Source organism: Grampus griseus (assembly GCF_964374135.1).
Source record: "Grampus griseus genome assembly, chromosome: 20".
NCBI classification, from domain to species: Eukaryota; Metazoa; Chordata; class Mammalia; order Artiodactyla; family Delphinidae; genus Grampus; species Grampus griseus.
In genome coordinates, this window is record NC_139014.1 from 10,969,523 (window position 1) to 10,992,558 (window position 23,036).

The window sequence follows — 23,036 nt, forward strand, 5'->3', positions numbered from 1 at the left end:
TCCCACCGCGGTGGCTTCTCTTGTTGCGGAGCATGGGGTCTAGAGCGCGGGCTCAGTAGTTGTGGCTTGTGGGCTCTAGAGCGCAGGCTCAGTAGTTTTGGCGCACGGGCTTAGTTGTTCCGCGGCATGTGGGATCTTCCCGGACCAGGGCTCGAACTCGTGTTCCCTGCATTGGCAGGCGGATTCTTAACCACTGCGCCACCAGGGAAGCCCTGTACCTATAATTTTAAAACCACTTTTCTATAAGACATATAAGCTACTTCTGATTTTTCAATATTATGTTATGATGAGAATCTTTAAATCTTTGTTCAGATTGCTGGCTGTTTTCTTAGTGTAAGTTTCTAGATGTCATAAATATCTGGATATGAACATATTAAGGGGTATTGACATATTTTGCAGAATTGCTGTTCATACTAAGGCCAGCAGATCGGGAGACAATTGCCATTGAAAAGACAGTTTATTACTCACAGTTCCCAAGAGAAGAGGGCTTGCCATGCAACGTCAGGGAGCACTGGGGTGTGTCAGGATGTGGGGGTGGGTAGAGCCTGTGGGCAAGCACCTTTACTGGGGTTTCTGCTGGAAGGAAGGGGCAAGGCAGGGCAAGCAGGCTTGGGATGGGCTATTTTGAGTAATTTCAGCAGGCTCTGGGGCATAGGGGCTGTCCTGAGTTGTCAGATACCTGGCTCTGCAGTGGTTAGGGCAGGTGGACAGTGGCCGGACTGTGAGAGCGCCTGTGGGAGGTAGTTGGGGGTGTGGGCTCTGGGGATGTGGTGGTTGGTTTGCATTTGAGAGCTGAGTTGTGTACTGTCTCCAGGAATTGGCTAACCCTGGGAGGGCAGTCACTCCAGGGTCAGCAAGTCAAAGCATCAAAGCATCAAAAGTACAGGAAACAAAGGACTTGGTTAAAACAGGTTTTACTGTTTTACATGCCTGCTAGCAGGGTCTGAGAGTGCTTCTTTCCAACCTTCAGCATTGCCATTAAAATATATTTGCACTGAATTAGATACCTGATCATTTCATTGTTTTAATTATACTTTTCAAGCGCTTGTACAGCTGAACATTTTTACACACGTTATGGGTCAGTTGTACTACTTCTTTTACTAATTGTTTGTGCTCTTTGCCCATTTATGAGTAAGATAGTGAATGAGGTGGGCTGCAGGGCATCAGCCCCGGGTTCTCTGCACGCCCTGTACTCTGAGAATTGTCCTGTAACTCTCTGATAGCCTAGAGCGAGGGCCCCTTAGGAGTGTGGCTCCATGCTCACGTATTGACCCTGTCCTGTTCAACAGTCTTGTCAGTACCTTGGATAAAGAATTGGAAGGTGTGTTTACCATGTTTGCTAATGATACAGAATTGGGAAGGACAGGTAATAATGTAGATGACAGAATCAGGATTGAACATGATCTTGAAAGGGCGAAATGCTGGTAGAATGTGGTAAAACAGAACAAGGATGCACTGCAAGCAAGGCCTGAGTCTGTATCCTTCCTGCCTTCCTTCTTTCCTCCCTCCTGCCCTTCCTCCCCACCCCCACCTCCACTTTTTTCAATTCCTGTTTTCCCGCTAATTGCATAAATACAGATAAATGTTCAGCAATTCATGTGCAAAGACCTAGGGATGCTGAAAAGCTAAGTCTTTGCCTTACTGATTTCCATTCGTGGGCCTCTTTGAGACCACATGTGGAGTATCTTATTTAATGCTGGATGTTCTTTTTTGAGAGGCAGTCACAGAATATACCAGACAGAGGATGGCCAAGGACAGTGACTAAGATCCCAACAGGCTTGGAAGCAGAGGCCCCTTAGGGTGATTTGTAAAGAGTGGGGATGCAGAGTGAGAGAGGGACTGGCTGGCTCCTTTCCAACCCCAGAAGGACTGCCACTGGGCATTTGAGAGGGAGTAGAGCAGCCTGTGGCTCCTGAGGGCTGACTGGGAACAGACCCCAGTGGCCCAGTGCAGCAGATTTGTCCCTCACTGGGACAACCAGCTGTGTCATCTCATTCCTATTGAAAATACTCAGGAGTAATTGGATAGCCATCTCCCAGGATATTAGCATTTCTGTGTTGCTAGGAGGATGCTTCATGTAATGGAAGAGGGATACCAGGTGGACCTGAATTCAGAGAGCAGCTCACAGATTCCTGGCTTTGTGGCCTTAGGATGATTGATTCTTTAGTCACTCTGAACATGGTTTTCCCGTAAAATGGGGTACTGATACCTGTTTGCTGTGATTGATGTGAGTATCTAAAGAGGCAATGCTGGTAAGTCCCACTAGTGCAGTTTCTGTCTCCTTTCTTGAAAAGTTACACTGTGTGGATCCAAGATCCCCATTGCTCTAAACTGCACGGCCCTGGGGTTGTCTTAGTGCACACATAGTATGAATATCCGGCACACATGCTTATTATGAAGATGACAGCAGGGCAGACAGGTTGTTTTAAATCTGTGACCTTTTTTTTTTTTTTTTTAATTTTTGGCCGCACTGTGCAGCATGTGGTATCTTTCCAGGGATTCCCTGGCCAGGGATCGAACCCGCACCCCCCACAGTGGAAGCGCAGAGTCTTAACCACTGGACCACCAGGGAAGTTCCTGTGGCCTTCTTATTAGAACATATATCAGAATTTTTAGCTTCACTTATATCAATACTTTCATTGCACATAAGAGCATCTATCAATAAAAACATGCTCTTGGGTTTTCCTTGTCCACTGCTTCTTTCTGAGGCCTGTCAACACTTGGGACCTAGTGAGGGGTTTTTAGGGCCAAGTGGTGGGGCCTGTGCTTCTTCTGGGCCTGTTGCTGTGCTTACAGGAACGTCTGAGCTTCTCTTTTCTTCAGAATCTTTGTCTATAAACCCATAATAATAATATTGCCCTCCTAATTCTGGAAGGGAAGGGAGGAATAATTAGGTCCTATCTGGAAAGTGCTTGAGTTCCTCAGAGGAGAGGTAGATACTGCATAATAAAAACCGAGATATCAACCACCGTAATAATGGTGATAATCATGATGATATTCATGAGCCCATGTTTTTCAGCTTGTTATGGTCATGGGTGAGACAAGGACATTTAATTTTTCTTTTTTGGACTGTGTCATGTAGAGAATTATACCTTTGCCTAGTTTCCATTTTACTGAAGGGAGAGGCCAGAGAAGATGTGTTTTCAGTTGCAAGGACGTTGTTCACTACTGCCTGTCTCCCTGTACCTCTAGGACCCTTGTGGCTGGGCACAATGGCCCTGACTCTGAGAAGAGTGGAAAGGGCTATTCTTGTTTACATGTAACACCACCAGGACGTGGCCCTGACTTGCTTGGGGTTAGGTAAGGCAGGGTCTCCAGAGAAATAGAACCAACAGGCTACGTGTGCATAGGCTCGCATGTGACTGTGGAGGCTGATAACTCCAAAATCTGCAGGATGGGCCAGCACGCTGGGGACCCAGGGGTGAGATGAAGTTGCATTTCAGGCTTGGAGGCTGTTGCACAATTCACTGGGGGAGAACAGGCTTTGGTTCTATTCAGGCCTTCAACTGATTGGATGAGGCCCACCACATTATGGAGAGAAATCTGCTTTGCTCAGAGTCCACTGATTTAAACGTTAGTCTTATCCAGAAGCACCTTCACAGAATAATCGTTGCCCATGTATCTGGGCACTGTGGCGCAGCCAAGTAGACACACAGAATTAACCATCACAGGGTTGTTCTACAGAGAGTTGGGTTTTTGTAGCCATTGGACCTGTGGAACAGGCTGCCTGGAGGCTGTGTGGGTTGTGCCAGGTGAGATGGAGCCAGGCACACCTGCATTTTTATATCTCCAACTTTTTTCATTCTGAATGCAGTGTTCTTTCTAAGCTGTAAAGGGGAATAAATTAGCATCCTGAATTACACTTTAATGAACTTTATTTTTTGTTAGTTAGGATTTTGCTGAGCGCTACAGAAAAACTACTCATGTGGGGGTTCAGAAGAGGGCTGGGGAGCGCTGGATTTTTCTTTGAGCTTTTAAGGTCGGAACTCTTGGGAACTTAAAAAGAATATGTAAAAATATAAGCATTTAAACTTTATAGGGTGACTCATAAATAACTGCCTTTCAGGATGAGTGGAATTCTTATGGGAAAAAGAACAGTGGAGTTTTCCTACCCATGTAGAGCACCACAAGACCCCATATAGTATACCTCTGCATGGAGTGGAGTGTCTAGTAAGAGTGTGGTTCTTTTTCTGTGTGTTACTGTCTTTATCACGTCCCAGTGAGGTGACAGAGAATGTCCTTTTCCACAGTTTCATTTTTTCTTAATGTTTCCCCCTCCATTTCCTTGTAATTTCCCCTTTTCCAAGGACTGCCTGACTGTAGGATCCATCGCCTCACTTTTCTGCCTTATGGAATGTGGCTGCCATCATTGTGATGCTACTTTTACTGTTATTTATTTAGAAAGTTTTTTTATCATGAGAAAATGGGAATTATGTTTTGGACTTTAAATCAAATCTTTGGTAGCTGGTGAGTCATGAAACTTTATTAAAATGAATGATCTCAGATGTGTGGGATACTTACTGACAAGATGCTACCAGAGTTCAAACATTTAAAAGGAGCCACATATTATTTATATCAATTCATAAAATATAAAGGAGGATGAGCTGGCTATCTGGATTTTTTATCCTTTCCCCCAACTTCTTTATGCTTTTCTAAAAGAAAGTGAGAATTTGCTTCTAGTTATAGAAAGCGGGGGAAGGGGGTCAACTGGAAATTGAATTAAAACAAAATTGTGTAAGAATGTCCTTGGTTTTATAATATCCTGTTATTGTTCCAGTGCTTTAGTTTGCCATTTTTTCCTTAGCCTTATGAAGCACCTAGGGCTGCTGTGTCCATAGGATGAGCTCTGCCACACAACTCCAGGGCGTGCCATTCACATCACTGTGCATAGTGCTGTCAAAACCCAAGTTTGTGTGCCTTAAGGAACTATATAGTTGAAGGACAATGGTGTTCTCAACGTGAATTCTACTTAGGACTTTTTGCATAGAGTTTAGAAATAAGGCATTTTATAATGTGTAATTGTGAGGAGTAACCTGGAGATTTACTTCATCTAGAAATTAGTTATTTTGGGCTTGGGTTTTAAAATATTTGAAAGCCTGCTAAATAAATTCTCTAGTAACTAGAGGTTCAAAAATTGTGATATTTATGAAAAATAGTCATTCTAAATCTGCTTCCTTTTACAGTCTAGTCATATACGCAGTCTGCTCAGAGTCCTTCAACGTAGTGCAGTAAATATTGCTTTGAAGTCTTCTGAGTCCCGTGTTCTCAGTCGTGACTGTGAAGTAACATTTCCAGCACACATCATAATGCTCTTTGCAGTTTGTCACAAGGTTCTGGGCAGCCGGGCAGATGAAGGGGCCGAGAGGCAGGATGCCGAAGATCTGTGAGGGCATCAATCCTCTGTTTCTGGCACAGATTTAATTGTTTGGTTCAAGTGGGAAGCCATACGTTAACTTCTACTTCAACCCATCCTGAGCTCTCCTACAGATGCTAGTTTTATACAGGCCTATTCTTCTCTGAAATTGAGCCTGAGAGACAAAAATTTGTGCTCAAGTTGTCATAGATGTTGCTGGATTGAGACTTGTGGAACTGGTTGGATGCCCTCTGACCACCTGGGCCACACTCTCTTGTGTAAGCTGGCGTGCCACGACCCCAGATGACATCTTGGGGAGAGTTACCTGCCCAGATGGGGATGTCTGTTTTCATTCCACTTTCTATATGGTCCAACTGTACATTGTACACTGTAAACCATACAGTGACATTCCCTTTTTGAGAAAGTAAGAATTAAGGAATTAAAGAGAGAACATGGTCGAACGGTTTGGGCATGCAAAGTGCCATGGGGTCCTCTTTTATAGCCCTGAAGAGTTCCTCTGATCACCTGCTGTGTCTGTGCTTTGCCAGATCTCTCCTCACCTCTGGCCTCCAAGAGCCTAGGTTCAAGCTCCTGGGTGGACACAGCGAGCAGCCCCAAGTGACTTCTGCCCCTTTCACATAAGCCACGCTCAGGAACAGCTGAAAGTCGCTCCCAGGGCTGAGTGTCTGGTTGCTCCCAGCTCTTTAAGGTTTAGTTCAAATGCCTAATGTTTCCTTTGCTAAACTTCTTTTGTTTCTCGTGGTCTTTATCACTTTTTTCCTATGTATTATAGTTGGTATTATAGTTAGACTGGCTTTTAGCATTCTTGATGGTGAGAAACTCCTCCCTCCCCCATTAGTGAACAGACGGTTTTCTAACTGGTCTTCAGAAATGTCTGTTGAGTAAAAACATGAACCAGTCATGTACCACTTCATCTATGTTTTCTTAACCTTTATCTGTTTTAGAAATGTGCTATATACACAGAAAAGAGACATAAAACAAATACATAGTGAAATGGATACCCAGAAAGCACACTTGAGGTAATTACTATCACATCCGGAAAGATGCCCTGTCAGCCCTCCTGTCAGGATCCCCTTGCACATAGGGTACCTGAGATGAATCCCTGTTGTCCCATAGCAGTAGTTACTCATTGCTGTAGTACAGGTACTGTTCAATGGATAGATCACAATTTAGTCATCATTCCACAGGTGTGGAATATTGGGGGTGTTCCAGTTTTTTAATATTATGAACAGTGCTGTTATAAACATTTTTATATATGTCGTTTGGTTAGCACATATACAGAATTTTTTTGGGGGGGTAGATGCCTAGGAGTATAATTTCAGGCTAGTAGGGTATACAAAAATTCAGTTTTGAAGGTACTGCCAAATGGCTTTTCAGAAGGGCTGTTACTCTTCTGCCAGCTGTGTGTGAGTTCTGGTTGCTCTGCATTCTGACCAGTGCTCTTATTTTCATTGTAGTCATTCTTGTAGGTATGATTGTATTGTGGTTTTAGTTTTCATTTCTTAGAAAGAGATCCCATGCTCTTGGATTGGAAGAATTAATATTGTTACAATGGCTGTACTACCCAAAGCAATCTACAGATGTAATGCAATACCTATCAATACCTATGACATTTTCCACAGAACTAGAACAAATAGTCCTAAAATTTATACAGAACCATACAAGACCCAGAATTGCCAAAGCAATCATGAGGAAAAAGAACAAAGCAGGAGGCATAACACTCCCAGACTTCAGACAATACTACAAAGCTACAGAAATCAAAACAGCATGGTACTGGCACAAAAACAAACATATGGATCAATGGGGAACAGAATAGAGAGCTCAGAAATAAATGCACACACCTGTGGATGATTAATCTTTGACAAAGGAGGCAGGAATATACAATGGGGAAAAAACAGTCTCTTCAGCAAGTGGTGTTGGTAAAGTTGGACAGCTGCATATAAATCAATGAAGTTAGAACACACGCTCACACCATACACAAACATAAACTCAAAGTGGCTTAAAGACTTAAATATAAGACAAGACATCATAAAACTCCTAGAAAAGAACATAGGCAAAATATTCTCTGACATAAATCATACCAGTGTTTTCTTAGCTCAGTCTCCCAAGGCAATAGAAATAAAAGCAAAAATAAACAGATGAGACCTAATCAAGCTTATAAGCTTTTGCACAGCGAAGGAAACCATAAACGAAACGAAAAGACAACCTATGGACTGGGAGAAAATATTCGCTAATGATGTGACTGACAAGGGCTTAATTTCCAAAATACAAACAGCTCCTATAATTCAACAACAAAACAAACAACCTACTCGAAAAATGGGCAGAAGACCTAAGTAGACATTTCTCCAAAGAAGACATACAGATGGCCAATAGGCACATGAAAAGATGCTCATCGTCGCTAATTATTAGAGAAGTTTGAATCAAAACAGCAGTGAGGTGCCACCTCATACCAGTCAGAATGGCCATCATTAAAAAGTCTGCAAATGACAAATGCTGGAGAGGGTGTGGAGGAAAGAGAACCCTCCTACACTGTTTGTTTGGTTTTTTTTGGCTGCATTGGGTCTTCGTTGCTGTGCGCGGGCTTTCTCTAAGCTGCGGCGAGCGGGGGCTATTCTTCGTTGCGGTGTGCAGGCTTCTTATTGCGGTGGCTTCTTTTGTTGCAGAGCACAGGCTCTAGGTGCACGGGCCTCAGTAGTTGTGGCACGTGGGCTCACTAGTTGTGGCTCGCGGGCTCTAGAGCGCAGGCTCGGTAGCTGTGGCTCACAGGCTTAGTTGCTCTGCGGCATGTGGGATCTTCCCGGACCAGGGCTCGAACCCGTGCCCCCTGCATTGGCAGGCGGATTCTCAACCACTGCGCCACCAGGGAAGCCCCCTCCTACACTGTTGGTGGGAATGTAAATTAGTGTAGCCACTATGAAAAACAGTTTGGAGCTTCCTCAAAAAACTAAAAATAGAGTTGCCATATGATCCAGCAATCCCACTCCTGGGCATATATCCAGACAAAACGCTAATTTGAAAAGATACATGCACCCCTATGTTCATAGCAGTGCTGTTTACAATAGCCAAGGCATGGAAACAACCTGAATGTGCATCGACAGATGAATGGATAAAGAAAATGTGGTTTATATACAATGGAATATTACTCAGCCATTAAAAAGAATGAAATAATTTGATTTGCAGCAATGTGGATGGGCCTAGAGATTATCATACTAAACGAAATAAGTCAGAAAGAGAAAGGCAAATACCATGTGATATCACTTAGATGTGAAATCTAAAATACAACACAAATGAACATATCTACGAAACAGAACCAGATTCATAAATATAGAGAATAGACTTGTGGCTGCCAAGGGAGAGGGGGTGGTGGTAGAAGGAAGGATTGGGAGTTTGGGATCAGCAGATGCAAAAAATTATATATAGGATGGATGAACAACAAGGTCCTACTGTATACCACAGGGAACTATATTCAGTAACCTGTGATAAACCATAATGGAAAAGAATATGAAAAAGAATATATATATGTATAACTGAGTCACTTTGCTGTACAGTGGAAATTAAACACAACATTGTAAATCAACTATACTTCAATAAAATCAAAAAATAAAGATAATTTTCATTTCTTTTGTAACTAATGAAATTGACTTTTCATCTACTCACAGGTCATTGGGCTAGCCTCTCTGTGAAGTACCTGTTCAGGGTTTTGCCAATTTTTCTGTTGGTTGTTTTGTATTGATTTGTGGGAGTTCTTTGCATGTTCTAGATTAAGTCCTTTTTAAATGGGTTTGATGTGTGGCACATTTCTTTTCCTATTCTGTAATATGATTTTTCAGTCTTTTTATGGACTCCTTTGATAAACAGAAATACTTATACTATAGTTGAATTTATACCATAGTATAATTAAGTATTTCTGTTTATCAAAGGAGTCCATAAAAAGACTGGAAAATCATATAAATATTTTCTGTATAGTTCGTGCTTATGTTAAAGTCTTTTCCTACCCTAAGGTCAAGACTTTGTCCTATAATGTATCCTAAAAGCTTTATAGTTTTGCTGTTTATATTTAGGTCTATAACTAGGATGACCATAAGTCCCAGCATGCTGAGGGCAGTCCTAGTTTATACCTGCTGTCCTGGCATAATTATTCATAGCATCCTTTTTCACTCTATAAAGTGTCCAGCTTGAGGGTAAATTATATAATCAAACTATCTATTGCCTACCCAGCATTGCTTTTTGCATATGGTGTGAGGTAGGGGTCCAGTTTTGTTTTGTTTCATATGAATATGTGAAAATGCACCAGCACTTTTTATTTCCAAGGACCACCATTACTCCCCTGTGGTGCTGTCTTTGTTATAAATCAAGTGCTGAATATGCTTGGGTCTGTTTCTGGTCTTTTGGTGCTGTTCTGGGGACCTGTTTGTCTCTGTGCCAGTGTCACTCTCTCATCTATATGGCTTCGTGTAATCTGGACATGCAAATGGTCCCATCTTGATCCTCCTCAAGAGTATCTTAGCTCTTCTTGTCCCTTTCCATTTCTTTATACATTTTAGGATCAGTGGGTCAAATTCCACGGAGAGGGCAAAAGATGTCGAGATTTTGGTTGTGATTTAATCTAATCTGTAGGTCCGTACATCATTTGGGCAGAGAATTGACATCTTTCAATATTAAGTTTTCTAATTTTCCATGTCGGAGTCTTTCATGTCTTTCATTGAATTTATTCCCAGATATTTGAATTTTTAAATGCTATTTTGATGGTGTCTTAGAAGCATTATAATGTTTGTTCTGGTGCATGGGAATGCAGTTGATTTTATTTTATTTTATTTTTTAAAATAATTTTTATTTATTTATTTATTTTTGGCTACGTTGGGTCTTTGTTGCTGGACGCAGGCTTTTCTCTGGTAGCCGTAAGCGGGGGCCCCCTCTTCGTTGCGATGCGTGGGCTTCTCATTGTGGTGGCTTCTCTTGTTGCGGAGCACAGGCTCTAGGTGCGCAGGCTTCAGTAGTTGTGTGGCACGTGGACTTAGTTGCTCCATGGCATGTGGGATCTTCCCGGACCAGGGCTCAAACCTGTATTCCGTGCACTGGCAGGCGGATACCTAACCACTGCGCCACCAGGGAAGCCCTCAGTTGATTTTATATACTGATTTAGTATCCAGCAGCCTTGCTTATTAATTTGAGTATTTGAGTATTTATCCACATATTCTTTTGGATATCTGTAAACATAATCATAGTCTTCTGCAACTAATGACAGATGTGTTTTTTCTGTTCCAATCTTTATATGTACATTTTCTTTTCTGTTTTTAACTGTGCTACACTGACTAGGACTGGTGTTGAATAGCAGTGGGGGTATCCTTAGCTTACTCCTTATCTCAAAGGGGAAACTTTCAATCTTTCACTATTAAAGATGATTTTTGCTACAATTTTTATAGACTGTCTTGATCAGATTAAGGAATTTTCCTTTTCTTGTTACACAAGTTGTTTTTATATTGAGTGGCTATTAAATTTTATTTAAATACTTGTTCTGCATCTATTGAGATGATCATATGCTTTTTCTCTTTTTATTTGTCAATGTGGTGAAATTGAAGTGTGCATGTACACACAAGTGCGTGTGCACACACACACACACACACACACAGTGTTTTTAATAGTGAAACCTGTCTCACATTTCAGATATAACCCTACTTGGGCATCATGTCTCATGCCTTTTATGCATTGCTCTGTTTGGTTTGCTTAAGTTTTTTTTACCTGTGTTCTTAATAAGAGGGACCTTTCTTTCCCCTTGTACTTTTTGTCTGTTGGGTTTTAATACCAAGGTAATGCTAACATAAAAATGCGAGTTTTCTATTTGTTTATTCTCTGGCTTTCAGTAAGATATGTAGAACTTTGCAGTTACCCATACAGATCTAGTGTTATCTCTGTGAGACGTTTTTTATTATGATTGTTTTTTAAATGGTTATAGGAATTTTCATGTTTTCTATGCCTTCATGAGTCAGTTTTGTAGAGTTGTATTTTTCTAGGAATTTGACTTTTTATCTAATAAAGTTAAAAAATTTAGTGGTATAACATTGTTCAAAGTGTCCTCTCCTTATCTTTTCAATGTTTGTAGAGCTTACTCTTTTATTCTTCATAGTGGTTATTTGTGCCATTTCTCTTTTTTCTTGATTAATCTCGTGGGAACATCCATTCTCCACAGGGGCAGGACTGCCCCAAGGGGAAAAGTTGGTTCTTGGTGGAGGGGACAGAAAAATTCTTTTTTTTTTTTTTAAGATTCTTTTTTTAAAAAATTTTTGTTTATTTATTTATTTTTGGCTGCATTGGATCTTCGTTGCTGCGTGGGCTTTCTCTAGTTGTGGCGAGCGGGGGCTACTCTTCGTTTCGGTGCGCGGGCTTCTCATTTCAGTGGCTTCTCTTGTTGCAGAGCACAGGCTCTAGGTGCGCGGACTCCAGCAGTTGTGGCTTGCGGGCTCTAGAGCGCAGGTTCAGTAGTTGTGGCTCACAGGTTTAGTTGCTCCGCGGCACGTGGGATCTTCCTGGACCAGGGATCGAACCCGTGTCCCCTGCATTGGTGGGCAGATTCTTAACCACTGTACCACTAGGGAAGTCCCAACAGAAAAATTCTTATTCTTCATGCATGAAGCACAGACGTTCATCCAGTACACAGATATGCAGCATTTCTGCAGTATTAGAATTTCATGGGGAGGGCCATCAGGAAAAAAAAAGTTTAAAAAGGCTCCTTGCGGGGGCAGTGGTGAAAAGAAGGCTGGGAAACACCTCACTGGAGGTTAGTCTTTTATAGAAAGCCAATTTGTGTCTTTATCAGTCTTCTCTTCTGTATATTTTTTTCTATTTTATCATTTCTGATCTTTATTTCCTTCCTTTTAGTATCTTTGGGTTTATCTACTTTCCCCCTAACTTCTTGTGATCAGTGCTTATTCATTTATTCTCAGCTTTTCTTCTTTTCTTCTATTTGTGTTCATGGCTATGCCTTCCCCTCACCAGTGTGGCTTTACTCTGTCCCACCCCTCCCCCCCAAGCTGTGATCTCTCCATCTGCTTCCCATTCAAAGGCCCTGAGGCTGGAGCGAGTATGGCCCAGGCGAGGAATAGAAAGAAGGCTGGATTCAGAATAGAAAGAAGGCTGGATTCACTGTAGCTGGTGAGGAGAAGGAGCGATTGGCCTGAACTGTCATGCTGGGGCATGTGGACCCTGGTTAGGGGTTTGACTTTATTTTACGTGTGTTAGGGATCCATTGCTGGGTTTTATCAGGGGAGTGGTGTCATTTGACTTCTACTTAAGAGACTGGAGAATGGATTGTAGGGGCAGGGATGCTTGGAGAGACTCAGGCTGCTCTGGTCTACAGGTAGGAGGTGCTGCTGGTTCACCCTGGGGTGGAGGCGGCGAGATGGCAAGAGGAGGGCAGATTTGGGATGTGCATTGTGGGAGAGGTGACAGGACAGTATCACACAGTTGAGCAAGTTGTTGATAAAAATAACCTTTATTGGACAGATCATTAATTGCTCTCTCTCAGTAAGCTGTAGCTTTGTTACTTTTCATTTTCCTCCATGATTATTTAGTGTCCTAACAGAACAGGAGATTTATTCGGGCAAACAGCTCTCTAGGAACATTTACTTTAAGTATTCCTGCAATTCTTGTGATAAATAAAGAAAATTCAGTGCAGTATGTTTTCATATTCCTACATACTCAGTAGTACAATTCTCAGAGTGTGTTTGCAGACTCCTGGGAGGTCTCCATGACCCTTCCAGGGTTCCGTGCAGTCAGTTACTGAGACTTTGTTGGCTTTCCCCCCTGTTGACATGTGCCCTGATGATGCAGGAGTGGCCGGTGAAGCTGCTGTCTGAGTGTGGCTCAGGCAGCCACCCCACCCTGGGCTGGACATTGTGTTCTTCCTAGTCTCGCACTCACTTGCAGTAAAAAATAATGCCACTTTCAATTAAGATGAAGCAGGAAGCGACTGTTAAATCTTGACCCTTTAGGCCACTTATTTATAATATGCCTAAAGCACTTCTGCATATTGAGATCTGATGGTTGTCTCAAGGAAGAGCACTTGTGCAGTCGAGTTACGAGCTGAACTGTTTTTTTTTTTTTCCATACAACATTGTTTTTCCTTGAAAGAACAACTGTAAGAATTTTCTCAAAAATGAAAAGTGAGCTGTCACTTCAAGGGAAACAACTGATGGTATCTGTTGCATTGGCAATGATAAAATTTGAACTTTTGATTGGAAATTAAATGTTGGAAAACTTGTATCTGCAACTGTGAATTTGACGGTTTCCCAATGCCTAAAGCCTTTTCTGATGAGACCAATTGTGACGGTACTCAGTGTGGTGGTTTGATGTTGGAGAATGAAATGCGTCAGCGTTTGGAAGGTCCACATCCCTTGGTGACCCAGTCTTTCTAGATGACCGGTGCATGGTGTCATAAAATCACATATGGGTCAAAGAGCCACTTAAAGCACAAAATGGAATGCTGGAATTTAATGTAACAGAGGTGGAAAAGGGTCTTGAAGTGGCTTCAGGGTCTACATGGCAAATAACCTTTTGAGAAACTACCACTTGTTGAGTTTTGGTGTAGTATCAAAAAATATTGACAATTATTTGAAAAGACTACATATAGATATGCAGCTTCATACCCGGGTGAGGCTAGATTTTCTTTATATATTGATACTTCAAAAGAACATATTGCAACAGACTGAATACAAAAGGAGATAGAGAATCCTGCTGCCATCTATTAAGTCAGACATCAAAGCAATTTGCAAAAATAAAAACATTGCCACACTTTTCACTAAAGTTTTTTTGTTTGGGAAGATAGAGGTTTTTTTTTTTTTAAAAAAAATAAAATATGTCATTTATATTAATACATAATAGCCTTGTAATTAATTTTAAATGAATTAATAAAAATAAACCCTCAGTTTTAACTTATCACATGATAAATATTGGCAAAAAAGGTCTTTGATACCTGCCATAATTTTTAAGAGTATAAAGAGGTCCTGAGACCAAAAAGGTTGAGAGCTGCTGGTTTATAGAAACAGAAATGGTAATGATCTTTCAGTTCTTTCTTTTTTTTTTTTTTTTTTCCCGGTACGCAGGCCCCTCACTGCTGTGGCCTCTCCCGTTGCGGAGCGCAGGCTCCGGACGCGCAGGCCCAGCGGCCATGGCTCACGGGCCCAGCCGCTCCGCGGCATGTGGGATCCTCCCAGACCGGGGCACGAACCCGTGTCGCCCGCCTCAGCAGGCGGACTCTCAACCACTGCGCCACCAGGGAAGCCCTCAGTTCTTTCAATGTAGGAGGTAAACCTGGGCTTCTCAATCTGACACCAACATTTCCGACCATCAAAGGCAGACTCTTTTCTGTGCTGCTGTTCTTGCCATATAATGCTTTACGTGAAGTGCTTGCATTTGGGCAAAACCATGCCCTTCAGCATGTGACGCCAGCATGGGACTGACACTTGCAGTATTTCCTTTCTGCCACCTAAATCAGGAACTGTGTGCCCTGCCTGTGTGTGGAAGAGCTTGTCTGAGGGCTCGAGCACAGCTCAAGAATAAAGCCATTTGGGCTTCCCTGGTGGCGCAGTGGTTGAGAGTCCGCCTGCCGATGCAGGGGACACGGGTTCGTGTCCTGGTCCGGGAAGATCCCACATGCCGTGGAGCGGCTGGGCCCGTGAGCCATGGCCGCTGAGCCTGCGCGTCGGAGCCTGTGCTCCGCAATGGGAGAGGCCACAACAGTGAGAGGCCCGCGTACCACCAAAAAAAAAAAAAAGAATAAAGCCATTAAAAGTCAGCAGAGAGGACTTCCCTGGTGGCGCAGTGGTTAAGAATCCACCTGCCAATGAAGGGGATCCGGGAAGATCCCCACATGCTGCAGAGCAACTAAGCCCCTGTGCCACAACTGCTGAGCCAGTGCTCTAGAGCCCGCGAGCCACAGCTACTGAGCCTTCGTGCCACAACTACTGAAGCCCGCGCGCCTAGAGCCCGTGCTCCCCAACAGGAGAAGCCACTGCAATGAGAAGCCTGTGCACCGCAATGAAGAGTAGCCCCCACTCGCTGCAGCTAGAGAAAGCCCATGCGCAGCAACGAAGACCCAACGCAGCCACAAAAAAAAAAAAAAAAAAAAAAAGCTGAGAGAACTAGCCATTACTGAAAACTGAACATTTTAATTAAAAATATCCATCACAGGGTAGCTCTTCTCTTCCTTTATTTCTCAAGTGTGGTGGACGTTAATCAACAGTGGCTGCACTTGGTTCGTGGTAACTGCCATTTGGTGAGTGGGATTTCTTCCCATGAAGTGCTTAGAGATAAAACCCTGCAACATCTGTTCTGGTGACAACTATCCCTTTTTTATTTTAGTTTATGTATATTTCAGAAATTAGAGCTAGGGGGTTATGAGACCTTCAGCAGGAGCTCAGTAAATGCCTGCTCTGTTGTGTGCGCCTGAGGGTCAGAGAAAGAGAAAATACGTGACTAACACATGAATTCAGTGGTAATCCTTTCTGTTCACTTTGTTTTTCACTTGGATTAATTGATGGATTGACTAGTTATTTGGGTGTGAGAGGCACCCAGGTGTTATAGAGAGGCAGTCAACACTACCTAAATCTTCTACTTTTTTAAAAAAAAATATTTATTTGGCTGCGCCAGGTCTTAGTTGTGGCACACAGGATCTTCGTTGTGGTGTGCAGTATCTTTAGTTGCAGCGTGCAGAATCTCTAGTTGCAGCATGCGGAATCTCTAGTTGCAGCATGTGGGATCTTTAGTTGCAGCATGTGGGATCTTTAGTTGCGGCATGCAGGATCTAGTTCCCTGACCAGGGATTGAACCCGGGCCCCCTGTGTTGGGAACGCAGAGTCTTAACTGCTGGACCACCAGGGAAGTCCCTAAATCTTCTACCTTTGAGAGAACATTGACTTTTTTTTTTTTCAAAATTATTTGATTGGAATTGGCAAAAGGGTCGATATCATGATTCTTTGTTCTGTTTATATATATATATTTTAATAAGATACGGTAGAATTTGGGCTTGAGTTTTCTGCCTTTGAAGTTGTTGTGCCTAAAAGTTGCTCAGATTAGGGGAAGGATGATAGAATTTTAAAACTTTTTAAGACTTATTAAGTGGGTTGTTTTGGGATTTCTACTGCAGTGTAACAGCAGGATTCAGATGGATCTTCTGATTGTATAAAAAGAAATCGAGCCTTATACCAGCCCCCAACTTACTTCTTAAACATCTAGTTTTATTAGATAGAAAACAAACAAAAGCACAACAAATGGAAGCCTGGAAACTTGCAGTAAAATCTCTGACTCTCCATGGAGAGGATTTGCAGTGTGTTAGATGGTCGTGATCATGCGCAGGGTATTCGGTTACCGGCTGAGGTAGGCAGCACCGTCTTGGCAGAAGCAGGTTTTTTGTTTGTTTGTTTGTTTGTTTTTTAAGTAATTAATGTAATTATTTCTGCCTGTGTTGGGTCTTCGTTGCCGCGTGTGGGCTTTCTCTAGTTGCGGCAAGCAGGGGCTACTCTTCATTGCGGTGTGCAGGCTTCTCATTGAGGTGGCTTCTCTTGTTATGGAGCACAGGCTCTAGGTGCACGGGCTTCAGTAGTTGTGGCACGTGGGCTCAGTAGTTATGGCTCTTGGGCTCTAGAGCGCAGGCTCAGCAATTGTGGCACATGGGCTTAGTTGCTCCGTGGCACATGGGATCTTCCTTGACCAGGGTTCGAACCCGTGTCCCCTGCATTGGCAGGCGGATTCTTAACCACTGTGCCACCAGGGAAGTCCTAGAAACATTTTTATGAGTCTGTGCATCCCCTCTGTTTATAAGGTGTGTGGGATATGGTTTTGGTTTTGATATTTTCAGTAATATTGCCCAGCTATTTGGATTTTTCTTGTAAGGTTTCTGGCCATCAACCAGCTGCCCTGCTCTTTTGGGTTGCAGTGTTTTGGGGAGTTTCCAGGAAGTTTACTAAAATATAATATTTACTTATTTTTTGGACTGATATAAGTTTGTCTTGATAACATTTATGGTTGTTATCATTTTCATTGTATTGCCATTTAAAACTAAGGCAGATTAGTTTCAATGTTAGTTCATGCTGTCTTAGGTTGAAAGGGTTTATTAATGTGGACTCGGGTTGTGATTAAACGCACATTGGAAGCCAGGGTCCTCCAGAAGCAATTTTTGTGGGGCAGCAGTTTTGTTTACATCCGTATCATTCATATTTACATTTTATTTTAAGGAAATCTGCTTATCCCTGCCATATCCTCATTCTCACATCTTTCAAGTTGGGATTGGAATTAATAATAGAGGATTGACCTATCATTACTTTGCAAATGGTAAAAAAATGTCAGAAAGAAGTATGTTTATCTTTTTGGCTACATCTACTATAAAATTTTTTTCTTGAATTTCCCTTTTTCCTCTCTTCAAGGTCTGGCAGGCACTGTTAGGCTGCAACTTTTTGTTTTAAATGTTTGCCTTAACAGCTATGGGTCCTCTTATGGGCTAGTACATTTGTGGTCTTCCAGAGGGCATGTGATACCTCGGGTTTACAGCTAGTTATGGGACCATTTGTGGTGCTTCTCTGTGATGAGGAGGAGGATACCCAGGTTTGTATTTTATTTGACTTATTTCTTAGATTGTGTACCTTTTATATTTTATTCTTTCATCATTGATGATGGTGCTGGTATTTAAGAACTCCAGTGTAGAAAGCATTTTGGAGAAAAGCCCCGTGCATTTTAATTTTGATGATGTTTTCCTCTTGTTTAAATGGACTCTTGCTGAGGTGGAATTGGGAGAGGTAGAGTTCAGCAAGGGACCTGGTTGTCATGTCACAGGTTCATCACATGTTCTCAAAATGCAGCATAATTTGCTCTTACAAGAGGATAAAGATTCTTGTTTTTGGCCTGGGGGTTTCCGTGCACCTGGCTGCGCTTGAGAGGCACTCAGGTAGCATGATAACAGTTCAGATGTCTGCGGTGTGTAACAGTCGGTTTGTCCAGTGGGTATCTATCCCGTGGGAACTTTTGTTTGGCATGGTGTTTGGTTTGACACTGGAGGGAGTTTGCAAGAAGGAGAAGACATAGCTTATATTGTTGGATCCAAGTGTGGGACTAAGTCACCCAAAACAGCGAAGCAGAAACTTATGAGGCAGTTTGTGGTTGAGCCGAGACACTGAAGCTGAGGCGCCCAGCAACAGGGGCAGAGCCCAAGGCTCGTGTCATGAACCAACCTTAAACTCTGTTTAGAACCTGTCTTCACTGAGGAATTAATGAAAAATGGAATCCTGTGTACACAGGTGTGCTTGTAATGAGATTTCTTACTACAGTGTAGGACTTGGAGGTGAACAAAGAGACAACAGGAAATGAAGGCAGATTGTATTTTTCCCCATACAGTCACTGTGACTTTCCTGTTTCTTCCATGGAGGAGGCGTCTCTGTTCCCTCCCCTTGAATCGGGGCCACTTGTGACCATGGACCCTGTGACCTAGAGGCTGGGTCATGCGAGGCTTTCCTCTGATCCGCTGGGGTCCTTGTTTCTGGAGCCGCCCCCTTGCTGTGAGGACACCTGTGGCCATGTGAGAGGCGTGCAGAGGCCCCCTCCTCCCCAGCTGTCACTCACCCCCTGCAGGGCTCTTCCCAGCTCTTGACCTGTGGAGGCTGTGAGCACAGTGGTGGTTTCACACACGGAGTAAGGGGGTTTGTTAAGCAGCAGTAGATGATGTGAGCACATTTTGGAAGCTGGAAACAGGTATTGCCATGATAAAATCCTAAAGCCTTTGGCATTGGCTTAGGGTCCAGGTGGTGGGCAAAAGTCTAAGGGCCTCGCAGAAGCTTTAGGGCTGGGGATGGGGTGGGCATGTGGTGTCTGTCTCCCTCCTCTGCCTGGATGGACAGTAAGTAAGCCTGTGGGCCTGGCTGGATTTGGGCCACATCCCTGAAAGGAAAGGAGGTACGTTTTACTGTGAACTGGAGGAAAGGAGCTCCTCGTTATGTGGTGGTGGCGCATTTGGGGTTGCTGTTGCTGTGATAAAGAGCAGAACACACAGAATGTATTTAATGAACCCAGTAATTTAGTTCAGGAGATTTCCAGGCAGAATATTCAAAGAGCCACCTGGCTTCCACTTGGTGCCTGTGATAGAACTGGAGAGGAGGCAGGTGAGCTAAAGAACAGCGTTTCAGTATAAAGAGACAGGACTTGCTGGGTTCAAAACTAAAACTTTCTCATTTCCAGCCTCTCCTCCAGGCAGAGGGTCCTCAAATGAAGGAACGGCTTCAGGCAGTTCGCAGATCTAGGCTGGTCTGTGGGAGCCTTTGCTGAGGCCTTGGATCTGGGCTGTGGTCTTTCCCTCAGCGGCTGGCCTCTGAGAATCAGAAGGATTCTGACCCTCAGCCTGGAAAGGGAGCCGGGGACAAAGGGCTCCCCTCTTCATGGGTGTAGCTTTGTCTGATGGAGTGGATTATAAATTGTTACACAAAAAGCCCACAAAGATTGTAAGAGATTACGTATCTGCTTAAACTGAAACAGAACAAAATGAAAAAAGGCCTTTGGACCTCCGAACTTGTACTGGCAGGAAGCAGGCTGAGAAAACTCCCCAGCTGCAAACAGGGGCTACTTTTTATGGGAAATGAAGTACATCTGAGAGGCTGGAACCACGAGCCCCAGAGCACAAGCACCAGGCAGCAGACCAGGGCCCTAATCATGGCTCTGGGTGTGTGTGCCCCTGCTGTCCTGTGCCGGCCCCTCCATGTGTGCGGGCCATGTGTATGTTTCTAGTTCATAGGCCTTTAGATCTGAGGGAACACGTGACGAGCCTCATGCTCCCCTGACGTGGTTTAGATGATGAGATTCTGGTCTTCAAGCTGAGGTGGTAACCTCGTGGGCCTTGGAGCCTTGGGGAGGTGCCAAGTGCATTTTGCATGTGGACGGATGTGAACTGTGGCCAGAGGGTAGACTGGGCTGGTGGATTGTATTTTCCAAAGAGGACCACACAGCCATCTCCCATCCCACACAGTGCCACTGCAGTGTGGTGGTGACACTCCTTTCACTGAGAGGCCACATCCTTTTTCCTTCCTCTGGGGCCTGGGCCATCTGTGACCATGATAGAAATGATGCTCTGTGCCTTGGGGGCTAAAGACAACACAGCTTCTGCCTGGTTCTCGTGGGGATGCCCATGCTTGGAACCCAGCCACCGTGGAAGCCCAGACCAGCCCCACTTGGGAGACCACATTGGGAAGCTACTCACTGGTATTCCTGCCATCCCAGCCCACACCACCATCAACTGCTAGGTGTGTGAGAGAAGCTTCCAGGTGGTTCCATTGTGAGTCATCACCAGCCTTTGTGTCTTGCCAGCTGAGGCCCCAGACATTGAGGAGCAGAGATGAGCTGTCCCCTTCGTCCCTTTGTGAATCTCTGACCTGTAGAATCGCCACTAAGTGGGTAGTTTGTTGTGCACCCACAGGACGTGGAACCCAATCTCTCCGCATCGCGGCAAGCACTCATGTATTAGAGGTGGCGTGAGGCCCCACAGAGATGCATGAAGTTTTAATCTCATACATTCCAGTTTTCCTTAAACTTTCTATGGCATATGATTCCATAGTTTTGCTGCCAAAGAACACTGAGTTTTCTTAGGTCCTTCCATTTGATGGTCATCACAGATGGGATGCTTTGTGCCTTGTACCTTTCCATGTTTATATGTTTTGGAGTATTTTTCTTGACACACAGTGAGAAGTAGGAACTGTTATGGTGGTTGGATTTGCAATCTGCCTAACTCACTATGCCATTTATTTTTGTTGTGAAAAATATCTCAGTCAACTGGAATAATTTCACTTTTATCCAGGCAATTTATCCTGTGGACTTTGTTAAGCAAATTGAAAATGATTTAAGTCTAATTTATCCTGTTTCATGCCAAGAGAAACCTATCAAGAAACTGTTTCAGCAATGAGATGTCAGGATGAGGAGGACTTGGCATAAATGGTTACTTTTCCGAGAGCTTAAGACTGGTTGGTTAAAGGTCTAATTTGTAATCAGGTACTAATAAGCATTAAATCTGAGAGCCTGGGGAGGAAGATACATTTCTGACCCATTCAGTGCTATTTGTAGGAGTTGGCATATCCTTTGAAGGGTTGAGGGAAGGATCGGGAGAAAAGTTGATTATTGTTTGATTGTACACATATGGTCTGCGTCAAAGGTCCCCAAGACACCCCCTTGCTCCCCGCCCCCCCGATGATTCACTAGGACTCCCAAGACTCAGCCTGTAGTAGTCATGGCTATGACCATTACAGTGGAAGGAGACAGAGCAAAACCAGTAAAGGGAAAAGGTGCATGGGGCGAAGTCTGGGGAAAGCCAGGCAGAAGCTTCCAAGGGTCCTCTCCCAGAGGTGTCACACAGAACATGCCTCACTCCCCCAGGAACGAGTTAGGACAAGACGTGTGGAATGTTAATGGCCAGGGAAATTTGGTAAAGACTCAGCACTAAAGGTTCCTATCTGGGGCTGGTCATGTAGGCAGCCTCTGAGTGGCAGGTACTGAAATTCCAGACCCCCATAAGGAAAACAGGTATTCAGCAGGAAGCCAATTTCAGCCAAATACTGAAATATCATATAGTCACAAAAGGGAAGTGTTGGAAGATAGATAGATAATGTTGGAAGAAGAAGAGACTTAGTGTTTTAGAATTTTGTGTTAAGTATTGGATAGAAACTGAACTTTCCTGAGCTTCTGTTCTGTGCAGGTACTAAATGATGGCAGAGTCCCTTTTTGTTTGTTTCACTTTTACTTTTTTTTTTAAACATCTTTATTGCAGTATCATTGCTTTACAATGGTGTGTTAGTTTCGGCTGTATAACACAATGAATCAGCTATATGCATTCATATATCCCCATATCCCCCCCTCTTGCATCTCCCTCCCACCCTCCTTATCCCACCCCTCTAGGTGGTCACAAAGCTCTGAGCTGATCTCCCTGTGCTATGCAGCTGCTTCCCACTAGCTATCTGTTTTACATTTGGTAGTGTATATATGTCAATGCCACTCTCTCACTTCTTCCCAGCGTAGCCTTCCCCCTCCCCGTGTCCTCAAGTCCATTCTCTACAGGCAGAGTCGCTTTTGTGAGAACAGTGTTGTAACTAAATATTGAGTACCTATACAGTGTATTTGCATTACAAAAGTGTGTAAAATAAATTCCTCCATCTTTGTAAATTTAGAGAATATCATTTAACGAAGGAATGAGCTAGTCTTTTGAGGGAAGGGAAGCAGAGTCAAGAGCTGGGCTGCTGATGGTACTGGCTCTCTTGGCCCAGAGGTGAAATCTGCACACTGGCTGTGCACTCTGTGCACAGGACACACCTGCATGCAGCCATGGAGAGTTCCCACAGTCTCCTCTGTCCCTCTCCGGCTGCCCTTCACAGTCTCTTCCTGGAGTGGAGGTCCACTCTTGCTGTGGGTCTAAGAGAAACATGGCTTTTGTGGATTTGAGTAAAATATGGTGAAAGGAGGGTTAATACAATCCAGGTCTTGAGGTGCGGTCCTCAGTTCACCATCACTCTCAGTTGACCCTGGGGCTGGGGGTTTAAGGGCAAGTTTGGGTAAATCTCAAGGTGAAGTTTTCAGCCAGGCAAAGAGGAAAGAGAGACTGAATACTTTTTTTTTTTTTTTTTGCGGTACACGGGCCTCCCACTGTTGT

At 43.6% G+C, this 23,036-nt stretch overlaps 1 protein-coding gene across 4 annotated transcripts in view; it reads left to right on the forward strand.

Annotated features, from left to right (window-relative positions):
• RPTOR (regulatory associated protein of MTOR complex 1) overlaps positions 1-23,036 on the forward strand; it is a 345,589-nt gene that overhangs the window by 40,179 nt on the left and 282,374 nt on the right. The gene's annotated exons all lie outside the window — the stretch shown is intronic.